The sequence below is a fragment of the Panicum virgatum genome, chromosome 9K (genome assembly GCF_016808335.1).
Source record: "Panicum virgatum strain AP13 chromosome 9K, P.virgatum_v5, whole genome shotgun sequence".
In the NCBI taxonomy this organism is placed as follows: Eukaryota; Viridiplantae; Streptophyta; class Magnoliopsida; order Poales; family Poaceae; genus Panicum; species Panicum virgatum.
This window is the reverse complement of record NC_053144.1, coordinates 37468770-37494550: the sequence shown is the minus strand read 5'-3', so window position 1 is coordinate 37494550 and position 25781 is coordinate 37468770. Positions and strand designations below refer to the sequence as shown.

The 25781-nt window shown below is 43.1% G+C and overlaps 2 long non-coding RNA genes and 2 other non-coding genes across 4 annotated transcripts; all 4 read left to right on the top strand.

Moving 5' to 3' along the window:
* The first annotated feature begins 242 nt into the window (after nt 1-242).
* Nucleotides 243-1607, top strand: LOC120651312. The gene is made up of 2 exons (XR_005666112.1): nt 243-802; nt 1280-1607. It is a non-coding gene; the product is annotated as an uncharacterized LOC120651312 (long non-coding RNA).
* A 4346-nt stretch (nt 1608-5953) lies between these two features.
* LOC120653141 lies at nt 5954-6060 on the top strand. Its single transcript, XR_005666822.1, has one exon. It is a non-coding gene; the product is annotated as a small nucleolar RNA R71 (small nucleolar RNA).
* A 3752-nt stretch (nt 6061-9812) lies between these two features.
* Nucleotides 9813-9921, top strand: LOC120653023. Its single transcript, XR_005666721.1, has one exon. It is a non-coding gene; the product is annotated as a small nucleolar RNA R71 (small nucleolar RNA).
* Nucleotides 9922-22579: 12658 nt separating this feature from the next.
* LOC120648684 lies at nt 22580-24096 on the top strand. The gene is made up of 2 exons (XR_005665040.1): nt 22580-23385; nt 23812-24096. It is a non-coding gene; the product is annotated as an uncharacterized LOC120648684 (long non-coding RNA).
* Nucleotides 24097-25781: the final 1685 nt, after the last annotated feature.

Here is a 25781-nt window from a genome sequence, read left to right as displayed (position 1 = left end):
GTCGATAATGTAAAGAGGGGTAGAGGTAGACCTAAATTAACGTGGGATGAGTTGGTTAAAAGAGACCTTAAGGATTGGAATATTTCTAAAGAGATAGCTTTGGATAGGAGCGCTTGGAGACTAGCTATCAATGTGTCTGAACCTTGAACTTATTTCTTTCGGGTTTCATCTCTAGCCTACCCCAACTTGCTTGGGAAAAAAGGCTATGTTGTTGTTTGTTTGTTGTTTGTTAACTAATCAAGATTCCTCATTTGCAAGTAGGCAATTTGATACGACAGAGGAACATCAGGATTTTGTCATATTCCTTGCACACTGGCCGGTACATGATAATAATGATATTAGCATTATAGCTGGGAGACGGTGAATTTTGGGCTGGTTTGCCAACTGTTCATTTTTTTAATCTACCAGCATATATGTCTCTTATAATCAATATAAGGAGTCTCTGAAAAAGATGCTGAACTTGGATTGTTCTATATGATCTTGGAAAGATGACAATCTCTATATATTCCAATCTTGGAATTTTTTAGAACTTTGGATTTGGATTGTTATTCGTCTTCCTGTGTCGAAGTGTACAACAGTTCCTGAAAAATAATTGTGTCTTCCTAGATGATTTATGCTTGCAGGCTGGCGGGTTGTCATATGTTGTGGAGCACCGGAGGCTGCAGTCTGAGCGCCTGAGCTTGGTGTAGACTGTAGACCGACTTTAACAGGAAGCTGCCGCTATCTTTGTTAAACCTCAATCAGCTAACAACACTCTTCGCTGCAAACAACCTATTGCAGACTGACATGATTGTTTTGTCCGGTAAGCAATATAATTAAATAGAAATTAGATCAACCCATCTAAATTATTGCTCCAACAACCTTATTCGTTTCAAGAATGTTACCCCAACTATTGTACCAGTGCAAGTGCAAGTACAAGTAACAGGCTAGATTTCCTCCCAGGCTCCAACACATACTTGTGTGTGCATTTCGTTTATACTCTTGTTTTTTTTCAATTTTTAAATCATTTTAACATTGCTGGCATATGGCTCATCAACTTAGTAACATTTCAAATGCCTTGTATTACTGTTGTCTTCTGGTTATTTGATTTATGTTACCAAATATCACTGTAGCATTAGCACGTAAAATATATGCTAGAGTTTTAGCAAATGCCACATGCAGGATCTAGTGTGCAAGTATTCATGTTGCCAAGATAATTTTATTGTTTTCTGTATTTCTATATTATTAGTAGTCCTTGCTGCAGTATTTCATTTACTGCATGTGGGTTCATGAATTGCAGGCCAGAAAGCGCGGATTGCCAAAATATTTAGAGAAAGCTTTATGCCTATATACTGGAGATGGAGTTACAAGAATGAATAATTATAGAAAGGTTTATTGGTGACTACCAGTGATGATGGGGCATGAAGAAATCTATAAGAGAAATCATATTTAGTTCTGTTTTATTATGCCAAACATAGTTTGCAAACTTGTAGTCAGAGGTGATGTTTTATTCTGCTGTGTGGTCATGTTTATTTTAGCAGTACTCTGGTCATTATGTTATTGTTACTTTGGTTGAGACATGTATTTGAAGTTAATGAAGATTTGAGTTCTTATATGCGATGATGAAATCTATACTCATGGCACAATTATTATTTTGTAACACCAATTAAATTTCTAGCTACAAAATAAAGATAAAAAGGCACCGACCAAAGTGCCCTTGTTGCAACGAAATATCATTCGTTACCACCAACAATTATTTGTTGCATTTTTCATCTATTACCACCAACAATGATTCATTGCATTACCTTTTATTGCCACCACCAAATGAATGTGGCAATTGTGACTCCAGCCACCAAATTTGTTACGTTGCAATATTTCTTTGATGCAATGGATCACACTGCATAGCAATATGGCCATATTCCCATGCAACTGTGGGGTGGCAATAAAGCTATTTTGCAACAAGTTCAATCATGGCAATACTCTCATATTGCAACTATGTGTTTAGTTGCAACAATAACTCACGCAACCGTTCTGCTGGTCGTAATATCTATGCTTGCAACCATATTGCGGTTGCGTTAGTTTTCTTATGTGCGTTGCAAAACCATAATATTGCAACACCACACTTACAAGGATGCAAGAACCTATTGCACCGTTCCAAATGCAACCAAATGCTAACGACCATACATAGATGCAATTGATTCATATTGCAACCAAAATAGGCATATTGCAACCCAATATAGGCGTCACAAGAGGGCTGGATCCTAGTAGTGCCCCCTTGTATTTATAGTAGGGAGCCACGGGTGAGAAGCTGCCAATCCTCAGCAAACCACCATTGGAAGCCTATGAGACGTCGCCACGTGTCTGGATTAAGGCGGTGGGGCCCACGGGTCGGTCGGCCGACCAGGCTGGTCGGCTGGCCTGCCAGTGGCGCCAACCGTCCCCAGCTTCGTCCAGCAGGCTGTCCTGGGCCTCCTTGTCTGGTCCATGTTGGTCCTGGCCTGTCTTGAGTGGATATGGTGTGGTTCTTGGGCTACACTTGGTAAAATTGAGCCTAAATCGTCGCTCTGATATTTTTTGTGATTTTATGTCGGGCCAAAGTGTGCTTGCAACCTGTATATTAGCTCAAAAACACAACTTGCATTTTCTAGAAGGTGAAGTGTGGTTTAGGGACTTTATTGGATAAAGATGCATGTAAGAAATGCAAACTCTCATGATTTTCTGATCAAGTTGACGCCTGGAAATGGTTGTTAGTGAGCGTCAACAAGATCGCTGTCCTTTGCTCGTCCCGAGCAAAGTAGGACAAATCAGGTTGTTGATCAGAAAATCACTTTGACTCGTACCTTACCTGTCATGTCATAGTCTGAAACAAAGATGTTCATCTATAAGCTTAAATAAGTTGGCTATCATAGCTTTGCACAATTACCTTACTCTTTCATGGGGCTTCTTAATTGTCTCCTTGTCTTGGGCTGTTGAGAGATAGAACGGTGCATAGAGTAGTACTTACTTGCTCGTAGATCTGCAATCCATCTAGAGATACTTTTTGAAATATTTTTGAAAACATGGCAAAGTTCCCAGGATGACTCTCTCGAGGCATTCAACTTTTATTATGCTCACCAGGGTAGTATCTGCCTTTGTGGAGCTCAAGGTAGGATAAGAACAGGGCATACTTGTATTCCATATATTGTAAAGTAAAAGAGAGGATCCATGGAGAAACAAGTCATGCAATCTCGATCAAAAGGTGCGAGTGTATGATTGGATGGATGGATGGATGGATGGATGGATGTAACTCACTCCTTAAGACATTGGTTTTCTCTCTTGAATCATCCCTATCTCTCTCTCTCTTTTTTTAGACATGGCTACCCCTTTCTCTCTCTTTTCTCTCTTTTTTCTTTGGGTCATGCTTCTTTGGCATGCCATCTTTTCCCTTTTTGGGGCAACCATAATCTGACTTCATTTTATTTCAGGGATGTTCTATGAGAGAGATTACCAAGACATGGAGCATTTATTTATGGGAAATGGATGGATGATGGTGCTCAATTCCCAGTGCGGGAATGTGGCAAATGGATGGGTCGTGTACGTGCTTATGATCGAGAAAGCATGAAAAGCATCTCACTAAGATTGCACAATTTGACAAAAATCAACAGAACATCAAGCAGCATATGTGTAAGGTTTTTCATGGAATATGACATATGGCTCTGGTAGGACTTTTCTTATCACTGGGGAACTTGCCTTTTTAGATTTTTTTGAAAACAACTCCAAATTTCAAGCATCACTAGAACAAACTTGTACAACCTTATTTACCATATCTATACTCACAACAACTTAGACTTGGATCAAGCATATGCAACCCACGGAACTTTCAGGTTTATTGGCAAGGTATATACATAACCATCAGATTTAAACTCAAAAGAACTCTTATTTCCAAACTAAGCACAACAGACATGATAGAGCAAAGCAAAACTCATCCTTTCAACTCTCATAAGGAGTTAAAACATTCTTACAGCGCATGATAAAAAAGAGAAATAAAGCGGTAAATATTTATTTTGTTTTGAAAGTTTTTATCAAATTTTATTCAAAAGCAAATAAAGGATACAGTTGACTTAGGGGAGGAAACCTCCCCCAAGCTAGCTCTTGGTTTAGGGTCCGAAAATCAGGACCTTTCTCCATACCTGATCATGTTGAGGTCATTTTGTCCATACCTGGAGAAGTAGTAGCGGTCGATGACGTCTTATTCTTCTTGCGCCATATTTTCTTGTTCTTCTTTGGAGGCGTAGGCGACGCAGGAATAGGATCCTCGGGTGTAGTAACCTTTGATTTGCCCTTCTTCTTAGACCTTTTTGAACTTGTTGGATCTTCTTTCATAAGTGTATTTATAAAAGGTATAAGACTATCTTTCTGAGAGGGTGTGACTTCGACTTCCTTGATTTTCTGAGGATTTGGCCCAAATTTGACTCTTATCATCAAACATTGCTCCTTCTTTGGTCTGAAATCAAATTTCTCCTCTTTTCCATTGATATGGAGTCGGATTTCTCCAGCCTCGACATCAATGTGTGCATCTGCTGTATTGAGGAATGGCCATCCCAGAAGGAGAGTAGTCTCCTTCTGATTATCCATATCGAGTGCCACAAAGTCGTCTGGGACAAAATAGTCCCGTACTCTCACTAGAACATCCTCAGCGATTCCTTCTAGGTGCTGTACTGAGGAGTCAGCCAATTGCAACTGCATGGGTGTCAGTGTCAACTCTGTATAGTTGAGCTAGTCGAAGACTGCCTTTGGCATCACACTAACACTGGCTCCTAGATCACATAAGGCTTTGTCGAAGTTCTGTGCCCCTATCGAACATCTGATAGTTGGGAATCCTGGATCCTTCTTCTTCTCGGGCAATTGTTGAAGTATAGCCACACTGCATGCCTCAGTGAGCTTGATTATTTCAGTAGTCGGTAGCGGTCGCTTGTTGTTGATTATGTCCTTGAGGTAGCCAGCATAGGTCGGGACCTTCATCGCATCCATCAAAGGCACATTGATGTTCACTTGTTGTATCATCGCAATGAAACGGCTGAACTGCTCGTCTGTATTCGGCTTCTTTGCCCTCATAGGAAACGGCAACACTTGAGTATCATAGAATTCATGCGGAGCCGTCTTCCCTTCATGAATCTTCTCGGGTTCCTCCTCCGGAGGTGGTTCTTCTGCCACCGGACTTGCCTTCTTCCTATTGACATGGTTAGGATAAGGCGGATCTTGAGTAGTGTTACCTCCTCATGTGGTTATCGCCTTAACGTTGTCCATAGTAGGGGGCATGGCGGCAACCACTTGAGCTAGTTGAGTTTCAATCATCTTGTTGAAACTCAGCTGGTTCTTGATGGCAGTGGAGAATACGTCCATCTTGGCATGGATGGTCTCCATTGATTTGTCTGTAGCGGCCAACTTCTTCTGAAGGGACTCAATGATCTTCGCTTGGCCGTAGACAAGATCTTTTAAGGTAGGTTGGTTAGGATTGAAAGAATTTGAATTGCCAGTACCTCCTTGATAGTATGGGCGCGTTTGATTCCACCCCTGACCTCCTTGTGGACGAAACCCATTATTGTTGCCATTGAGGAATAATACTTCTTCTTGGGTTTCCAGGCAATTGTCTCCCGAATGTCCAACATTCCCGCGGACCTCGCACGTCATGCGAGTTTCCAAGGCTTGAAGTGTTTGCATTTGAGCCTTATCTTGGGAATAATCCATGAATTTCTTGAGGAGGAGATCAATATTCATAGCGAGCATGTCGGCCTCCTTGACGGAGTGCATGCCTCGCTGGCGTGGTTGGAGGCGATCATCGCTCCAACCTTGGTTGGACACCATCTTCTTGATTAATGATGTAGCTCTTTCAATGGTCAGCGAGAAGAAAGCTCCACCCGCAGCGGCATTCATATGATCACGGGATGATTGAGTCAGCCCGTTGTAAAAGTTCTGAAGAATGAGCCAATTGTCCATTCCGTGGTGCGGACACACTAGAATGTACTCCTGAAGTCTCTCCCAAGCTTCAGGAATTGACTCATTTGATGCCTGCTGAAAGTTCGAAATCTATCCACGAAGAGCATTGGTTTTGCCCGTCGGGAAGAACTTCGAGAGGAACGCCTTGGCACATTTATCCCAAGTGTCCACAGCAGCCTTGTTAGCATAAAACCATTGCTTCGCTCTCCCCAGGAGAGAGAACAGAAATAGACGGAGCCGGATTGCATCTTGCAATACACCCTTGATAACAAAAGTACTGCAAAGCTCCAGAAACTGCTGGAGATGAGCGCTGGCATCCTCATTGGCCTTGCCACAGAAAGGGCTGGCCTGCACCATCATAATAAGACCCGTCTTGATCTCGAAATTTCCCCTCCGGTGTTAACCTCGGGCCCGGTGGGGACCTGGTTAGCAGACGGAGCAGAGTAATCCCGGAGTGTCTTCTGGGCCATAGCTTGAGAAGCTGACAACGATGCAATGACTGGTTCGGCTGCCGAGAATGGCCTCCTAGGTGATACGAGACGAGCTCGCGTCCTCCTCAAAAGTGACTCTGGATCGGAATGAAAGTTTTGCGCAAGTCGAAACCGGTCATACACTACCCTGTTTTCATATCAACACAGACAAGAAAACAAAGCCAAGTTAGCCTGTTTAGCAAGCTGTTATCGCCATAAATTAACAGGGTTAATTAATGGGCCGTAAGCGAGTTGGGCTTAAAGCAGAGGTTTAAGAAGGCTTGTAAATCGGCTCCTGCGCGAGTATTTGGGCCATGTGGGCCATGTATCAGTTTAGATTAGAGTCCGTTTTGGACGCGATTAGGTTTAGATTGTTTCCCAAGTCTCCGAACTATAAATATATACCTTATGTTATTCGTAAAGAAGAGAACGTCATCACGTTTGCAACCAACAACTCTCGGCGCACCGCCACCCCTAATTCTAGGGTTTCATCCAAGTAAGCGCCATGCTGCCCTGATCGCTTCTTGCGATCAGGGCAGCGTTGTTCTTGCTTTTACCTTGGTATTACTCGTACTGAAGTGTTTTTGATGGCGAGTAATGCTAGTTATCCTGATGTTCGTAGCATGGTTTTTTAATAGATTCATCGTGCTTTTGTTGCTTACCATCTACGAATATCATGTTATTTCTATGCAGTCACGTTTCAATCTTATGCTAATTCTTGTTGCATAGAATTAGTTACACGGAAACAACACCCTGCTTCTTTTCCATCTAGTAGATCTAATCTGTTACGGTTTGTTCTTATACTTAAGAATTGGCATAATATCTGCTAGGTTAGGCCTTGCAAACGGGTTGGATGATCCGGTGACGTATTAGATGCTTTGTCTTAGTCTTAATAGGGAATTAATCCGGGAATCGGCTTTAGCTTGTTCGTAGGCCTCTATTCTGGTTAAGGTTTAGTTATTTATTACGCTCATTAGGCCCTATTACGTGTAGGATGTTCTGATCTAGCAGTGAAGCTTTTACCGTCGTGGATTAGATTAGCTAGATTTAACTGAAGCAGCTTTACAGTTATTTACTTTATTCATCAAATATCCGGATACAAACAAATCCAATCTGACACCGGGACTCAATCGGCTCTTTAAAGCCGATGCAAGAGTCGTCCCAGGGAGCCGACCACGGCTCGGACTTATGTTTCCATGTGTTTGTGTATGCAGGCAAATCGTTGCAAGCACGTTCGCACCTTTCTGATCGGGTATAGGTCAGGTGGCACGCCCTGCGTCTTCAGAAGCGGCGGTGTGTGCTGGAATTATGGGCCGTTGACGAGGGAGCAGTGCCTGCCAGCGCCCCGGCAACCTCTCGGCTCTTCATGTTGCCTGTCGCTAATCGCCGGTGGGTTTTGACCGACAACACAAGCGAATATCAATTTCAATTTTGTTCATAACTTTGTCTATATACTTCAATCTGTGCCTTCCAGCCGGCAACGGCACCAAAAATGCTTGTTGGCGCCTACCAGCATCACCACTAGGAAAGTAGCGATGACGCCCGCAGACGCCAATTTGGGGTGGCAGTATTTCATGAACCACGAATAAATCTGCAAGCGCACAGAATACTGTTGTAGCATTTTACCGGGAGTATACCGGGGTGTCATTTATATTTCCGCAGGGAAGGCGGTGAATGAAGAGATATAGACTAGTTGATTAACTTTATCTAGATTGGATACTCTCATGCATAAATAGGGGTAAGATATATAACATAGTAGGAGGTAGTGTGACAGACACACACAAACTACCCTCTAGATAAATAAATAAAAGAAAAGAAAAGACGCTTTAGGCCGGGAGTAAGGCAGAAGTTAGAGCTCGAGTAAACTATGCTAGGCTAGCTATATCAATGCCATCTTATGGTTAGATCGTCAGAGATTAAACTACACAACAGGGAGATCGCTATCGAAGCAACGGGAGGAGCTTGTACACCCCGGCGGCTTTATGCACCTCCCACCCCCATACCGAACGTGGAGGATTACAAGGGCTCGAACAGGGCTGTCCCCACCTTCCGGCTACCTCTACAAACCGTGGGTATAGTTGACATCCAGCAACTCTTAGCTACTCTAGACACCATACCTACACAAGTAAGCAATACTCTAGTGTCCCGCGCGGAGCCCCTACCCTCCAGATGGACAAACATCACACTAGAGCAAACATACGAATACTAGAGCAGTTGATGGAGTTCTAAGAACGATATGTTAACCATCGCAAGCACAGGGCGATCATGCAATGCAAGCATTGAGCAATAACGCAACCAGATCAAGAAGCACATATCCGATAACTCAGAACATACTTCAAGTAGATATCGGTAACCATAGTCTAATTCTATTACAAACAACCGAGTATTACAAGAGAGAGCTAGAGATGAACCCATACCAGAACTCTCGAGCAACTTCGGCGACTCGAAGACTCCTAGACTTCTCCTAAACTCCACTAAGCCTAAAGACTATGCAAGAGGTGAGTGTTGTGAGGTGTGTGTGTGTGTGTTCTATTCTCCACCCCCCTTGTATTTATTGCAGGGAGCCACGGGTGAGAAGCTGCCAATCCTCAGCAAACCGCCATTGGGAGCCTATGAGATGTCACCACGTGTCTGGATTAAGGCGATGGGGCCCACGGGCCGGTCGGCCGACCAGGCTGGTCGGCTGGCCAGCCAGTGGCGCCAACCGCCCCAGCTTCGTCCAGTAGGCTGTCCTGGGCCTCCTTGTCTGGTCCATGTTGGTCCTGGCCTGTCTTGAGCGGATTTGGTGTGGTTCTTGGGCTACACTTGGTCCAATTGAGCCTGAATCATCGCTCTGATATTTTCTGTGATTTTATGTCGGGCCAAAGTGTGCTTGCAACCTGCATATTAGCTCAAAAACACAACTTGCATTTTCTAGAAGGTGAAGTGTGGTTTAGGGACTTTATTGGATAAAGATGCGTGTAAGAAATGCAAACTCTCATGATTTTCTGATCAAGCTGATGCCTGGAAATGATTGTTAGTGAGCGTCAACAGGTTTCGGGGCAGTCGTTCCCCGAATGTCCTTCATTGCTGCAGACTTCGCATGTGAAGTGCGAACCCAAGTGTATATGGGAGCATGGATTTGTTGTTTGCTTCCTTCCTCCATTTTCTTAATGAGGAGGTCCAGCTTCGTGGCAATCATATCCGTCTCCTTGACGGTATGCATGCCCTTTTGTACAGGGTTGGAGTTGTTCATCGCTCCTCCCTTGATTGGAGACCATTTTCTCGATTAATTCTTTGGCTTTAGTGATCGTCAGATCGAGAAAGGCTCCTCCAGCAGCATCAATGTTGGCTCTTGATGTCATCGTGAGCCCGTTGTAGAATCTTTGTAGGACGAGCCACTTGTCCATGCCATGATGGGGACAGGCCAGGATGTATTCCTGCAGCCTTTCCCAAGCTTCTAGGATAGATTCCATCCCCGTCTGCTGGAAACTTGATATCTTCCCGCGCAGGGCATTTGTTTTGCCCAGCGGGAAGAACTTTGTGAGGAACGCCTTGGAGTATTTGGCCCAGGTGTCGATGTCTTTTTCCTTATAGAACCACTGTTTCGCCTTCCCCAGCAAGGAGAAGGGAAACAGACGAAGCTTGATAACATCGGCGGCGACATCCCATATGACTACGGTGTCGCAGAGCTCTAGGAAGTTCTGCCGATGCGCATTAGCGTCCTTATTCGGCTTGCCACAGAATGGGCTAGCCTCCACCATGTTGATGAGGCTGGATTTGAGCTCGAAGTTCACATCCCCAACATTGATATTGGGTCTAGTGGCCACATTGTCGGTGGAGGGGATGGAGAACTCGTGGAGAGTCTTTTCAGCTATAGCCTCAATAGCAAGTGGTGCTTCCGAAACGGGTTCCTGTGCTGGGAGAATAGCGAGAGGAGGAACGATGCGAGGTCGTGCCCTTCTCACGAGCTTATCTGGATTGTCTGTGTAGTTTTCCGGCAGGGAGAAACCAGTCATACACCACCCCTGTCTTCTTTCAAATAAAAAAAATAAAAGAAGATATAAAGTGACATTAGCCTGAAAGAGTAATGACTATATCTTGAGTACAAAGCCTAGATTAATATCAGCACAATAACTTTGTTCACATGCCATCCCCCGGCAACGGCACCAGAAATGCTTGTTGCATTTCTTAAGTCGCTACCGGGTTTGCGAAGACCTTGGCAACGGCCTCAGAAACACCTGTTGATGGTCCTTAGTGCAATCATTAGAAATGAGGGCGCCGAACCCATCCTAGCAACTGCACCCAAGGGATGCCACTCTCATGGTATAATCTATATGATTACAGAAGAATAAAAGTGAGAAACAACAAAAGAAAGAACTAATCTATCCTACATTAAGTCAGCTGGAGCTTAGGCTAGGTTAGGTGTCTTAGTACTTCTATCCAAAGCTGCGGGTCATGATAGGACATGATTAGGGCTACAGGTGCCAGGAAAATGGGATAGCGGGAAGAAGATCCCGCACCGGAGTACATCCAGTCCCATTACTTCTTTGCATGAACTCCTACATCGAACCCGAACATCGAGGAATACTCTAAACGCAACACCGCTATTACGCCAGACGGACAGGGCTATCACCACCTGCCGTCTACCCCAGTCACACCGTGGAGCACGGTCATATCCGAATGATCCCGCATACCCGAGCACCACGCTCGTGTATGAAGTCACTACCCTAGCATCCCCAGGTCTCCCACCCTTCAGATGGACAAGTAAAACGCTAGTGCAAGCCCGAAAGCACAACGAACCTCTATCTGTACCCGGATCATCTGGCCAAACCAAATCCGTAGCACAACTCATGAATGAACTAAGCATGGATTGATAAACTATCAAGATAGTGTCGGTGTTTTACTGGCAAACCCTCCGAGGTATACCCCGAGGAGATTGATTGTAGGCAGGGACTCACCGAGATTAGAACGCGATGGTGCAAGGAACACAAAGATTTAGACAGGTTTAGGCTATCGGAGCGTAATACCCTACGTCCTGTGTGGTGGTTTGTATTGCCTTAGGTGTTGTTCGATGATTTTCAAGGGGGTTTCTGCCCGCCCTTATATATATATATATATATATATATATATATATATATATATATATATATATATATATATATATATATCCTGGGGGGACAGGGTTACATGGAAAGCCCTAGCCAAGTACAAGTAGAGTCCTACTCCAATGAGGTCAAGTAGTTTCCATGTACATCAGCTAGTCCTACTGTGACACGAGTAGTTACAAAGAGGTAAAGGGTACTCCATGTCGCCCCCCTTACTTTAGAATATTCCACGCCTGTGAGCAGTCCCGCTGCCCGGGTCTGACAGATAGCAAAGCAACCATGGCATATCTCTATATTATGAATAGAAGTCTAACAAGTCGGATACAAAGCCATACCGGGAGCCGAGGATTACTCAACGACTCCGAGGATGACTTGCTTCGCTAAAGAAGAACTAGCCTAGCTCCACTACCTAGCTAAGAGAGCAAGAGAGAGAGCCTCCTTGGAGAGAGTGGAATGAGAGGGGTGTGTGTGTGTTGAGAGGGGGGTGAGAGGCCCTATTTATACTAGTGGAGGTCGGTTCCCGCCAAATGCACATATGGAAGGTGATCAGGTGCCTTGGCCATGACTCCTCGAAATGCACCTGGACAGGAGGCAGTCCAGGTTCGGTCGACCCCACCTAGAAGCCTCTCGTTCTCATCCTTCTCTGGCAGGCTGACATGTGGGCCTTGATATCTTTCCTTGTATGCATTATACGTGGTGCACCCGTTTGCTCTGCCAGATGGGCCCTCCTTGTGAGTGTGTGACACCAGATGCAATCTTCTGCGTAGTTATGTGGCGTCTGCTGCGTGTTTTTGTCTTATTCCGCTCTTGCTCATCTGAAATGTACAAAACTCGAAAACAACTGTGGAGCAAGGTTGGTGATACAAATATGCGAGTAAGGTGTATAGTTTTCCTTTATTATTGAGTCTGGTTGATGGTCGAATTTGGCACTTAAGGACCATCAACAATAACCATGATCATTTGAGGCAAGGAGTGATCCGATGATCACAACATCAATAATTTTGAAAAACTCACACAAGATATTTAGATCACTCCTAAGAATGTGTATGCAAGGTGTATGCAATACACGGTGTATGCAATAAGTCAAGCCAATTTATGGGAATCCAAGATATTTAGCTCACTCCTAAGAAAACAAAACCTTTGCTCATCGAGAGGCTTTGTGAAGATATCGGCTAGTTGTTTATCGGTACTAACATGACTTAGTGCGATATCTCCTTTGGCTTCGTGATCTCTTACGAAGTGTTGTCTTATGTCAATGTGGTTAGTTCTTGAGTGTTGGACGGGGTTGTTGGCTAATTTAATGGCACTCTCATTATCACACAAGAGAGGGATCTTTTTGTACTCATAGCCAAAGTCACTCAAGGTTTGCCTCATCCAAAGTAGTTGAGCACAATAAGCACCAGCTGCAACATACTCGGCCTCGGCGGTGGATAGCGCAATGGAATTTTGTTTCATAGAGCTCCAAGATACTATGGACCGGCCAAGGAATTGGCAAGTCCTTGTTATACTCTTTCGATCTACCTTGCAACCGGCATTATCCGAATCGGAATAGCCAAGTAGATCAAAAGTGGAGCCCTTGGGATACCACAAGCCAAGCTTTGGAGTATGTACTAAATATCTCAAGATTATTTTAACAGCTACCAAATGACATTCCTTAGGATTAGCTTGAAATCTTGCATACATGCACACACTAAGCATAATATCCGGCCTAGATGCACAAAGGTAAAACAAAGAACCAATCATGGAGCGATATACCTTTTGATCCATAGATTTCCCATCTTCATTAAGATCAAGATGTCCATTCACGGCCATAGGAGTCTCGATTGGTTTAGCATCGGCCATGTCAAACTGCTTTACCATATCACTTGTATATTTAGTTTGACATATGAAAGTCCCTTCCTTCAATTGCTTGATTTGAAAACCAAGGAAGAACTTTAATTCACCCATCATGGACATCTCAAATCTCTTGGTCATGATCCTACTAAACTCTTCACAAAATTTTTCATTAGAAGAACCAAAGATAATATCATCAATATAAATTTGACAAACAAAGAGATCTTTATCTATTTTTTGAGTGAAAAAGGTAGAATCGGCTTTGCCCATTACAAAGCTGTTCTTGAGAAAAAATTCCCTAAGGCATTCATACGATGCTCTAGGATCTTGCTTAAGCCCATAGAGGCCTTATGGAGCTTGTACACGTAGTTGGGATGCTTGGGGTCTTCAAAGCCTGGAGGTTGCTCTACATATACTAGCTCGGATAGAGGTCCATTCAAGAAAAGCACTCTTGACATCCATTTGATATAGCTTGAATCATGATGAGCGGCATAGGCTAGCAATATCCTAATTGATTCAAGCCTAGCCACCGGAGCATATGTTTCACCAAAATCCAATCCTTCAATTTGAGTGAAATCTTGAGCAACCAATCTAGCCTTGTTTCTTGTGACAACGCCATGTTCATCTTGCTTTGTTCCGAAAAACCCACTTGGTTCCAATCACATTTTGCTTGGGTCTTGGCACTAATTTCCAAACTTCATTTCTTGTGAAGTTGTTCAACTCTTCTTGCATTGCCATTACCCAATCCGGATCACCAAGTGCTTCATCTACCTTAAGGGGTTCCAAAGAGGAAACAAACGAGTAATGTTCATAAAAAGTTGCTAAACGAGATCGAGTAGTTAACCCTCTTCGAATACTCCCAAGGATATTGTCAACGGAATGATCCCGTTGTATACTTTGATGAACTCTTGGATGAGACACTTGGTGTTGAGGTTGAATGAGTCCCTCATCATCATTATTTTCAACTTGATGAGGTGCTTCTTCTTGAGCTTCTTCACCTTGTGCTCCCCCTTTATCCATGCCATGATCATGATCATCACCATGAGCATAACTTTGATCTTGAGGGACTTGAGAACTTGGTGGTTCAACTCTAGTGGATGATCATGGATCCTCATTTCTTCCTTCAACAGTAGCATGACTCCCTTCTTCTCGTGGCTTCACTTCACCTAAGCCCATTCTCATGATTGATAGACTTGGAGGTTCTTCATCATCTATAAGGTTCATGTCAACTTGCTCTACTTGAGAGCCGTTGGATTCATCAAACTTCACATCTACCATGGTCTCAACAACACCAGTGGTTTTGTTGAAAACACGATAGGCGTGTTCATTAGTACCATAACCATGTAGAAAACCTTCATCAACATTTGGTGCAAACTATGAGCTTTTGGCTTTCTTGTTAAGTATGTAATATTTACAACCAAAAACTCTAAAGTAGTGCACCTTAGGCTTGTTACAGGTGATTATTTTGTAGGGTATCTTGCCCAAATACTTGTGGATATAGAGACGGTTGATGGCATGACACACCGTGTTGATTGCTTCGGCCCAAAAGATATCCGGAATCTTGTACTCATCAAGCATGGTTCTTGCGGCTTCAATCAATTTCCTATTCTTCCTCTCCATAATGCCATTTTGTTGATGTGTATATGGAGCGGAGAATTCGTGCTTGATCCCTTCTTCATCAAGAAATTCTTCAACATTGGTGTTTCGGAATTCCGAGCCATTGTCACTTCTAACATTCTTGATCTTCAACTCAAATTCATTTTGAGCTCTTCTAATGAATTCCTTGACAATTCCTTGAACTTCGCTTTTGTCATTCACAAAGAATACCCAAGTGAATCTAGAAAAATCATCAACAATTACAAGACTATATTTGTTACCGCCAATGGTTATCTAGGTAATTGGTCCAAATAGGTCCATGTGTAGAAGCTTCAATGGTCTTGATGATGTCAAAATGTTCTTGGCGGGATGTGGAGCACAAACTTGTTTCCCCGCTTGACATGCACTACACAACCTATCTTTCTCAAAAACAACATTGGTTAGTCCTATGATGTGCCCGTCCTTTTGAAGTTTGGTCAAGTTCCTCATGTCAACATGGGCTAGTCGGCGATGCCAAAGCCAACCCAAGTCGGATTTTTCCAATAAACAAGTCTTGGGCTCAATTTTCTCCTTAGAGAAATCAACAATATAAACTTTGCCCTTTAAATGACCCGTAAAAGCAATAGAGGAATCCTCCCTTCTAGTGACGGTCACACCCTCGTTAGTAAACAGACAATTGTAGCCTATCAAACAAAGTTGTGAGACAGACAACAAATTGTATCCCAATTTCTCAACCCAATAAACATCATTAATTGAATTATTGTGAGTGAGAGCAATTTTACCCAAACCAATTACTCCTCCTTTGTTATTGTCTCTAAAGACAATAGTTTCTTTGGGTATGTCATCCTTTTCCAATGAAGTGAACAAGTCCTTCTCCCCGGTCATATGATTTGAACAACCACTATCAATCAACCATGCACTTCCACCGGAGGAGTAGGCCTACAAAACAAAGTGAGGCTCAAGTTTTAGGTACCCAAACTTGTTTGGGTCCTTGGAGGTTAGAATAAGCCATCTTGGGCACCCACACACTCCTCAACTTCCTTGCATGAGCACCAATGTACATGACTACCATCTTCCCATTTTGAATCACAACCGTGTAGTCAATGGTGTAGTTGCGTGACATGGGAGATGATACCTTCTTGTTGTTTGTGTTGACTTTTGTTGTATCCTTAATCTTGTTCTTTCTGATGACGAGTAGGCCCGATCTTTCGAACGGTAGGGATAAATTCAATTGGTGGAGGACTCGACGTTGACGATCCGGCTTTAAATCAGCAAGATTCGAAACCTGCAACCGCTACACCACTGCTCCATTGGTTATCAACCAAGCACAACTTGATTGACCTCGCCAAGAAGGTTTTTTCTACAAGCGAATCGAAGGACACAAGCAAGAAGATGTAATCACGCAATCAGATATTGCAAATATGGACGAAGCAAATCACAAGAGGGGTTCGAGAACTCAATTCCAAAGGACTAATCGACATAGTGGAGGAGATCAAGACCGAGGGCTATAGATCACCATAAAAGGACTTGTCACCACAGTTACAACGAATCAATCTCAGTTTTATGAGGAAAACTAGAACTAACAAAACCCTCACCATAATGGACCCCAACATGATACATGGGCCAATAGCCCAAAAGATGGTGTCACAGCACCGTGACAGATTCTGGACGTTCTCTTCTTTTGACGAATCCCGTTGACTTCGAATGAATTTTGGCCTGAAACTGGTGCCATTGGAAGCTCCTTGAAATTATCTTTCCATCCATATAAAGAATGTCCAATACGGACTCCGTATGCGGCCTGGGAATCATTTTTGGTGTGTGCTGCTCCTAGACTCCGAGATGAACTCGAACTTGATTTGGGCCTCCACCTTGGCGACTCAAATCGGATATGCTTCGGGCCTCCATCTCTATTTGAAAATCCATGTTGGTCTCTTGGGTCTCTATGCCATTCTCCAAGTGTGGTCGTACCCATGGAGGACATGTCCTCATCATCCTCTCCTTCCTGAAGAAAAGCCGTCCTCGGTGTCGATTGTGTTTGAAACCGATCCTGCACAAAACATAGGAGAGCGGGGTTGCGAAAACAAAGGGAATCAAAATTATTACGAACAGGGATGTGACCATGTTTCAAACTATGGAATGAGTCATCTCGCATAAAAATTTCAACAAACATGTAGGCTCCTTGATCGGAAGACACACAATGTTTGTCAACATCATCCTGCAAAAGATTAGTACCAACAAAAGACAAAGCAGGAATAGATGGTTGTATATCCATTAGAATATGTTCATTGCAAACAAAACCAGTACTAGCAGGTGTAGGTGGCGACCAGCAATGCTCCCCTTCTATGGAGTAAACTTGTTTCATGAAAACATAACTAGAGGAAAGTGGAATAATATTTATACTATTCTGGATGTTGTCTTGTTTTTGAGTATTCCTATTCACTCTGAACGAATTTTGGCCTGAAGCTGGTGCCATTGGAAGCTCCTTGAAATTATCTTTCCATCCATATAAAGAACGTCCAATACGGACTCCGTATGCGTCCTGGGCATCATTTTTTGTATGTGCTGGTCTTGGACTCCGAGATGAACTCGAACTTGATTTGGGCCTCCACCTTGGCGACTCAAATCGGATAAGCTTTGGGCCTCCATCTCTATTTGAAAATCCATGTTGGTCTCTTGGGTCTCTATGACATTCTCCAAATGTGGTCATACCCATGGAGGACATGTCCTCATCACTTACCTCGGTCAACACTTATCTTTGTGCCATTGTGAGCCATGTTCATCAAGTCATCAAGATTGGCTCCTTTCTTCCAAAGTGGGATGGTTTGGCCATTCACAATCTTAGAACCATTTGCCTTGTTTCCTCTTGTGTGGCCAAGTCCATCACCAATGCTTGGAAACCTTCAAGCCGTGTCATAAGCAGGGTGTGACTTAAAGTCACACTTTGGCTTGAGATTTCTCTTACCAACTAGCATGTTCAACTTGTAGATTTGATCATTTTTGGACTTGATAGCTTCTTCTAGCTTAGAAAGGTTAGTAACACAAGCATTTATATCATAATTTTAACATTTTGAGCACCCTTTGCTAGTGGAGGCATTAGAGTCAAGAGTAGCCTTGGAACTAGATTTGGTTCTCTCCCAAAGAGTGTCATAGCTCACTTTAAGTTCTTTGTTTATATCTTCAAGGCGTGAATGTCTCTCTTGAAGCTCACTATGAACATTCTTTAGGCTAGCTAGTGAGTCCTTTGCTAAGGCATGATCCTTTGACATCCTCACATTTGAGTCATTAGTAAGAGAGAAGTCCGTTGCTAACTTCTCAACCTTATCTTTTTCTTTGGCTAAAGATTCTTCTGGAGTAAGGTTTCTCTCCTTCTCAAGGACAAGCAAGTCTTCTTGTTCTCTAAGAATCACTTTCTTTTTCTCTAATTTCTCCATAAGCTTCTTAATTTGCTTATAACCTAGTTTCCCAAACTTCTTTATCATGTTTTCCTTAAGTTGAGCCTCCTCTTCCTCCAAGTCATTTTCTACTTAACTAGATGTGGAGGTGGGAGAGGATGGAGGGTTTGTGTAGTTTGATACCTTATTCCCCTTAGCCATGAAGCACATGGGGCCATCATCTTCATCATCGGAGAGGTTGTTGAAGAGTTTTGGTGTTGATGAAGTAGTGAGCAAGGCAAGAGATGCCGTGCCCTCATTGTCGGAGTCGTCACTTGACTCCCATCCTTCACCAACATGAGCCTTGCCATTCTTCTTCTCGTACTCCTTGCTCTTCTCTCTGTATCTCTTCTTTTTGTCATAACTCTTGTCCTTACTCTTGTCCTTGTACTTCTTGTCTTCATTTTCATTGTTGTCATTGAGAGGACAATCCACTATGAAATGATCCTTTTCACCACACTTGTAGCATCTTCTTTGTGTGGTTCCTTTCTTGAAGTTTCTTTTCTTCATAAACTTCTTGAAGTTTCTCACCATCATGGCGATTTCCTCATCGATGCTATCTTCATCACTTGACTCAACTTTCTTCTTTTGTTTTGTTGGCTTGTCATTTGTTTCAACCGTCTTGCTTGGTTCGTTCTTGAGAGCAATAGTCTTGACTTCCTCTTGACCAATTGACTTGGCAACATCTAGAGCATTCATCTCATGAAATTGCAACTCATTCAACAAGTTGATTGACTTCATCTTTCTATATGATTCTTTGCCTCTAATGTAAGTTGCCAACATTGGATTCTTGGGCACATATGCTCTAAGCATCTTCTTTGTGACCTTGAAATCATCCCAATCCTTACTACCAAGAGTTTTAATCTCGGTAACGAGGAGAGTAAGCCTATCATGCATTTGTTGAATGGTTTCATCCTTCTTCATGACAAATGCTTCCAAATCTCCTTGCAGGAGATCTATCTTTCCCTCCTTAACTTCATCATTTCCTTCATGTGACATCTTGAGGGTATCCCAAATCTCCTTTGCACTAATAATTCCTCTAACTTTATTGTACTCCATTGTGCAAAGAGAGCTTCTAATGACTCTCACGGCTTCATTGCGAAACATATCATGTTAATGTTCTGGAGTAGCCACTTCATCTTCTCCAAGTTGAGGCACACCTACACAATGTACACAATAGTCCAAAGATGCGGGTTAAGTCCATATAGATGCACTTGCATATCTTCGCTCCAACGGGTATAGTCAGTTCCATCAAATGGAGGAGGTTTACCCATTGGAACGGTAGAGAAAAAAAGGTTGGAACAATTAGAGAATTGTGAAGTTGAGGTCTCATATGCATGAGACACCGTGTGAAATCCTTATTGATTCTTCTTCTCATTCTCCAATTTCACCTTATTGAAAAGCATTTGAGCCCTCTTTTCAACTCTTTCATTCATCTTCTTTATCTTTTCTTTTCGCTTGATTGTCCTCTCTTCCTCTTCCATTTCTCTTTCAATATTGCTCACTTCAAAGTCACTATCATTGACTTCGAAGGTGGAGGTAGTGCCACCAACACTTTCACCCCTTGCACCGGCTATAGTGTTTTTGCCTTAGCGGTTAAGCCTTAATCAAGAGAAGATATTGGGCTCTGATACCAATTGAAAGGATCGACACTAGGCCTAGAGGGGACGGGAGAGTGAATAGGCCTTGTAAAATTTTATCCTGTAAAACTTGGCAAAAAACCATCAGGGTCGGATGATCCGGCCTTATGTCGGATCTTCCGGCCTTCCCAGGCCCGGATGATCCAGAGTAGGGTCGGATCTTCTGACAGGAGGAGAGAATCTTGTACGATATTTGAAATCTTCTTATCTTTTGATGATTCCCTTTGAATACAAAGTTGACAAATGAAGTAACTGAGCCTGTGAGCAAGTTCTACATAAGAGATAAGCTACTAACAAGTAGATCGGGTCAAAATAAGCTCAAGAACAATATGAAGAACAATAAGTAAAGGAGACACAAGATTTGTTACCGAAGTTCACTCCACAAAGGAGCTACGTATCCGTTGAGATGCTCACAAAGAGCCGGGCTGTCTGTGGCGGCACCAGCCAATTTATCCCGACTTTAGAGCGCCCGATCACCCTTTTACAAGGGTAATCTAGCCAACGCTCTTAAAATGGAACAAATCTGGTAGTCCGTCGGGTTTCACCCAATTCAACCACCAACAACCATGTCTCAGATATACGTACATGATCATTTTGCTTTGGACCATCAGATATTACACACAGACGCTAATTGTATATCAGAAAACAAGATGAGATTTATTACACAATAAGCACAAACCTTAGTGCAAACCAGTTCTATAGAGTTTCAAACACGTAGATCCTACAGCCATAGGGTTGGTTAACATGCAGGCCTATTCTCACAAGATTTTGTAAAACATCCGGAGGTGTATCGACTCAGCGTACACCCTAGGTCTTGAGATCTTCACTCCCGCGCTTCTCCCGGCGGCACTGTTAAAACAGTTAATGTACAAACACTGAGTACGAAGGTACTTAGCAAGACTAACCCGACTATATCAGTATAACTATATAAAGAATCAAGGAACATGCAAGGTTGTATTTGGTGGACTGGCTCATTTTTCAAACCTTTAGTCTCCAAAATAGTGACTATACCAAATTAAGGACTTACATTAAGACACTAGTTCAAGATTAACTCTAATATACAGGCACCAAAATACCTCTAGGTTCACAAGCAACAACTTTTATACTGGTTGCATCGTAATTAGTTATGATGTTTAAGCGAGATCAAGCGGCATTCATATCCGAGAATTGCGGCGATTCGAATCGATTTTACACCCTGCAGGGGATACCGGATCACACGTCACGTACGAGTCTCGAGTAAACCGCACGTGGCAACCTTTCACGAGGAAGATACTAAACCCTGAACCAAGCATACCAACACTCGGGTTCGCACCCCCGTGCAGGACCCCCCGTCGGGCCTGATCACAACAGGGGTTTCAGGTTACGACCCCGCCACCAATTCCACGTCGAGTGGGGTACAACTTGGTTCAAGTATTTAGGTCAACCAAGCTACCGGGCTTGCTAGTTCCATATGTCAGCATATAACCGGTAGGTTCCGCTCTCTCTACGGTCAAACATACCATAGTTCCTTATTCTTTTTTTCGAAGTGAGGACCGAGCTAGAACTCCTCTTCTGCTCTGTACTCAACGACCACCATACCCATCATCAACCATTGTCTGGTTTCATCAAGTGAACCTCCGAGTAATATCTAGATTTTTGTTGCTTTTAGTGTAGGTTTCTTTTAGACCCTTTGGTTTGATCTAACTACTTGAGAAGGTGGCAAAGATGTCCTTAAATCAAGGAAGTTGAGCATGCATCAAATGGGCCTCAAGCAATTCCTAGACTTAAGCATTCATATGCGATGACATGAAATTAACAGTAATAGTTAGGAAATTAGTAGGTGTAGATGCTCCGGTGCTTGCCTTGCTCGGATTCGAAAGGTGAAGCTTCTACTTGAAGTTCTTGTACGAGCTTTATCCTGATGAACTTCCTTTCTCCTCTTCTGAAGCTTCGGATGGCGACTTGACGATCTTAGGTTGGACAACCCCGATCGCGATGGTATGCAGTGTTAGTGCATGAATGCAAGGCATTTGGAAGAATTGAATTACAACTTTACACCCCTATAAAGTTGTAATCCAACATCCAGCACACACTTAAAAACTCTTACCACAATTTTAATTCTAATTAATTAAGTCTAAATAAATTTTAACAATCATTTAAGGTTAACTTGAATTATTCTATACTAAGGAAATCCTAATTACCTACTTATTATTATTCCTAATTATTTCTAATAATGGGTGTATTATCCAAAATTTTTACTATTAAATGACATAAGGATTTAAGTATTTATTTAAATCCCTTAATGAATAAGGAAAATAAATAAATAAAAATCCTTAATATTAACCTAGGGCTTTTATATTTTTAATGCATAGAGGAAAATAAAACAAACCTAATAAAGTTGGTTTGACTATTTTAGGAGACCTCTACAATTTATAGCACATAAAATAAGTTTCAAACAAATAAATAAAATCTAAACTAGATTTATTTGCACAAAACCCCCTAGACTTCTCTCTCCTTCACTTCTACCCTTTTCTTTTTCCACTCAGCCCCTTCTTTCTTTCCTTTCTCTCTTAGCTCCTCTCCTCTGTTCTGCCTCTAAGCGCGCACGGCAGGGGGCAGCAGCCCTGGTGACCTGCCGGCAGCGGCCTCACCGGAGGCCGGCGGCCCGCCCATACGGGCGCCCCTACTCCTCCTTTACTTTGTGCCCCCGAGCCCCCAAGAACACCCCTCTCTCCCTGCTGGGAGTCGCTCCGCCATGGCCGCGGCGGCGAGCCCGCGTTCCGGCGAGACTACACCCGAATCGGCCAACCAAACTCACCACCACTCTCTGCACACCTCAATCTCGCCCATAGACCTCCCAAACCTAGCCCCACACCACGGGAATCCCTTCTTCTCCGGCGACCTCACCTTACTGGACGGTGGTGACCCAAGGTTGAAGACGACGGCGAGCTGGCGGCGATGGTCGATGGAAAGGCTAGGAACTCTCAAAATCGATCGAGAGAGGGCTGGTGGTGCTGTGTATGCGAGGAATCGAACCGAAATCGAGCGAGGACGACGAATTTCAGTGAAGATCAGAGAGCTCGAGTTGGGGGAAAAGTGAGCGGGAGGATGACGATGAGCTGCACTGAGCAGTATTTATTCAAATTCTTACCGCCTTCCGGTCCTCCACCTCATGCTTGCATGCTAGCTGCTGGCACACACCCGAATCGACGCGTGGCCTTGGTTCAAATCGTTGCCGCCAGGTGCACTGAACCTGATGAACACGAGCTCGGCTCTGTCTCTGTTCCTCTGTCTTAATTCTCTCCTCTCTTCTCTGAACTCGCGACTTCAGGCCCTTGTATCTCCAAAAACCAATAAAGAACTTCAAAATCGTCCAATACCAAACTTGTAGAAGGTACATTCCTTGACATTTTTCTCCATATACACTTCTCCTGATTCGGCCATAATTATAGTTAAAATCGGCCATGAACATTACTGTTCTAATGAATTCGACCAAAAATGCAGTGTTTCAGTTATCGTCTCAATCCTGCCATGTTTGGGTCCAAATATTTCCAAGTTCTATTACTGAAAATTAAAATCGTCCAACATAAAAGTTGTAGAGGGTTTATCAAGTTATCTTTTTCATGTTGTGCACTTCCCTTGATTCGAGCTCTAACTTATTCAAAAAGTGCTCTGAACATTGCAGTTTACACTGAGTTAAAGCTGAATGTTTCTGAACCTGATTCTTGCAATGTACTTGTCTCCAAAATTTTCCACTGTACATCGAAATCTCCAAAATAAAAGATGTAGACCTGATATGTTTCTATAATTTTCGTTGCAGGCACTTCTTCAAATTCAGCCTCTAACATAGCTGAAAACTGCTCTGAAGCTGACTGTGTATATTGGTGTCAGACTGAACTTCTCTGTACCTGAAACTTGCAATGCATTTTCCTCCAAATTCTCCCACTAAACTTAAAAATATCCAATAAGCAAAGTTGTAGCTTTTATAATTATCTACAACTTTTGTTTCAGGCGCTCTTGCTGATTTGTCCTCTAATCTGTTCAAAAATAGCTCTGCATCTTGATGCATATATCAAACGTAATCTTAATTCAGAGTTTCAGTCTCCCTATTTTACAACAGCAAGCTTTTGGTTAAATCAGCTGTTTTCGAAGTTGAATTTGGAAGCCTTACCAAATGTTCGCAACGAAACAAATGGCACATATTTGTTCCCCAATATCCCTTCAAGATGTTTATTCTTCGTCCAACTCTGATACATGACATCTCATTTTATTCAAGCTCCAAGTCAATGCTACATCACTGCATTTCCTGTCTTGGAATATTTTCTGAGTGTTGGTTGAATCAGTATTTCTTTGAAACATTAGTGACCTCATAGATGTCCAAGACATTCTTTAGTTTATCCAAACTTAGTTTCATTGCTTAAAACACACATTGCTCTACCTTTTGCATGATGACCAACAGTTGACTTGCTTAGCAGAATCTCAAAATATAATCTATCAAACATAGCTACTGAACCATCGAATTATTTCAGGTGATCCCTTGCATTCAAACCCTTTTCCTTTAACTTATTCTACTGTTTGACACTCTTCAGAGAGTTCGACATGTAGAATCTTCAAAGTTTTCAAATTTGGACGAATTTGACCAAATTTGATTGAGTCTCACTTTCCTTCATTCTTTTCCTCTGTTTCTCTTGTCTCTTCTCCTTTTTGTTCTCTTAACCCTAATCACTTAGGGTTAATTCATGCTCTTAAAATGTGGGCTGTTACACTGTCACTAGCCCCAAGTCTCCCTCAATCAACCACGAAGGAGGATTGAGTCACTTTTGCTCTCACAAAGAGAGGGGGTAAGGAGGATTGAGTCACTTACTATTGCTCTCACAAAGAGAGGGGGTAATACAAACTTCCGGGGTCTCAAACCACAAAGGAATGGGAGCTCACCGGCACCTCTAACCGTCTAGTAGCAAAGCTCCAAGAGTAACCAATGCGAATCAACGAATCAAAGGTTGCTTCAAGTGCTTCTTGAGATGAACGAGTGAATCTGTAACACCCTAATTCAAATTTCAGCAATTTATAATAAATTTAATTGGCTTTATTTAATTTTCTAGGATTTAAATTGTTTAGCTTGCATTTAATCTAATTTTTTGTTCCTCAAGTAATTAAAATTTTGTCTAAGGTTAAATTTTGTTGCTGCATTCATGCTGGTGCATTATTTTATTTGTTTGAGTGTTAGAGTTGAATTCAAATTCAAGTTTGAATTCAAATAGTTTTAAGTTTATTTTGGTTTGAATTAGAATTAGAAAAGGAAAAGAAAAGAAGAAAAAAAAACCCAAACCCACACCAAACCAGCCCAGCTCCTCTTTCCATCTCTCCCTGCGAAGCCCAGCTCCCGGCCCAGTTCCCAGCCAGCTCTCGCGCTCAGCCCGGCCCAGCAGAACCCGCAGTAACGCAGCGCCAGCAGCTGCGCGTCGCTCCCTCCTCCCACCGACAACGCGACCCCACCAGGACAGCTCCCTCCAGCGTCCCCTCTGGCTGACAAGCAGGCCCCGCGTGGCAGTCTCCCACCGACGCACCACACACTCAACCGCAGATTCTTCCTCGCACTGACAGGTCGGCCCCGCGCCCTGCCCCTTCCTCCCTCTGACAGCGCGGCCCCGCGCGCCAGCCGCGCCTCTCTCTCTGGCGAACCGGGCCCACACGGCAGCACCTTCCTCTCCCTTCCTTTCTTCCTCCCCGCGCAACCTCCGCCCGACATCCCCGCCGCGATCTCCTCCGCCCCCGCGTGGAATCACGCTC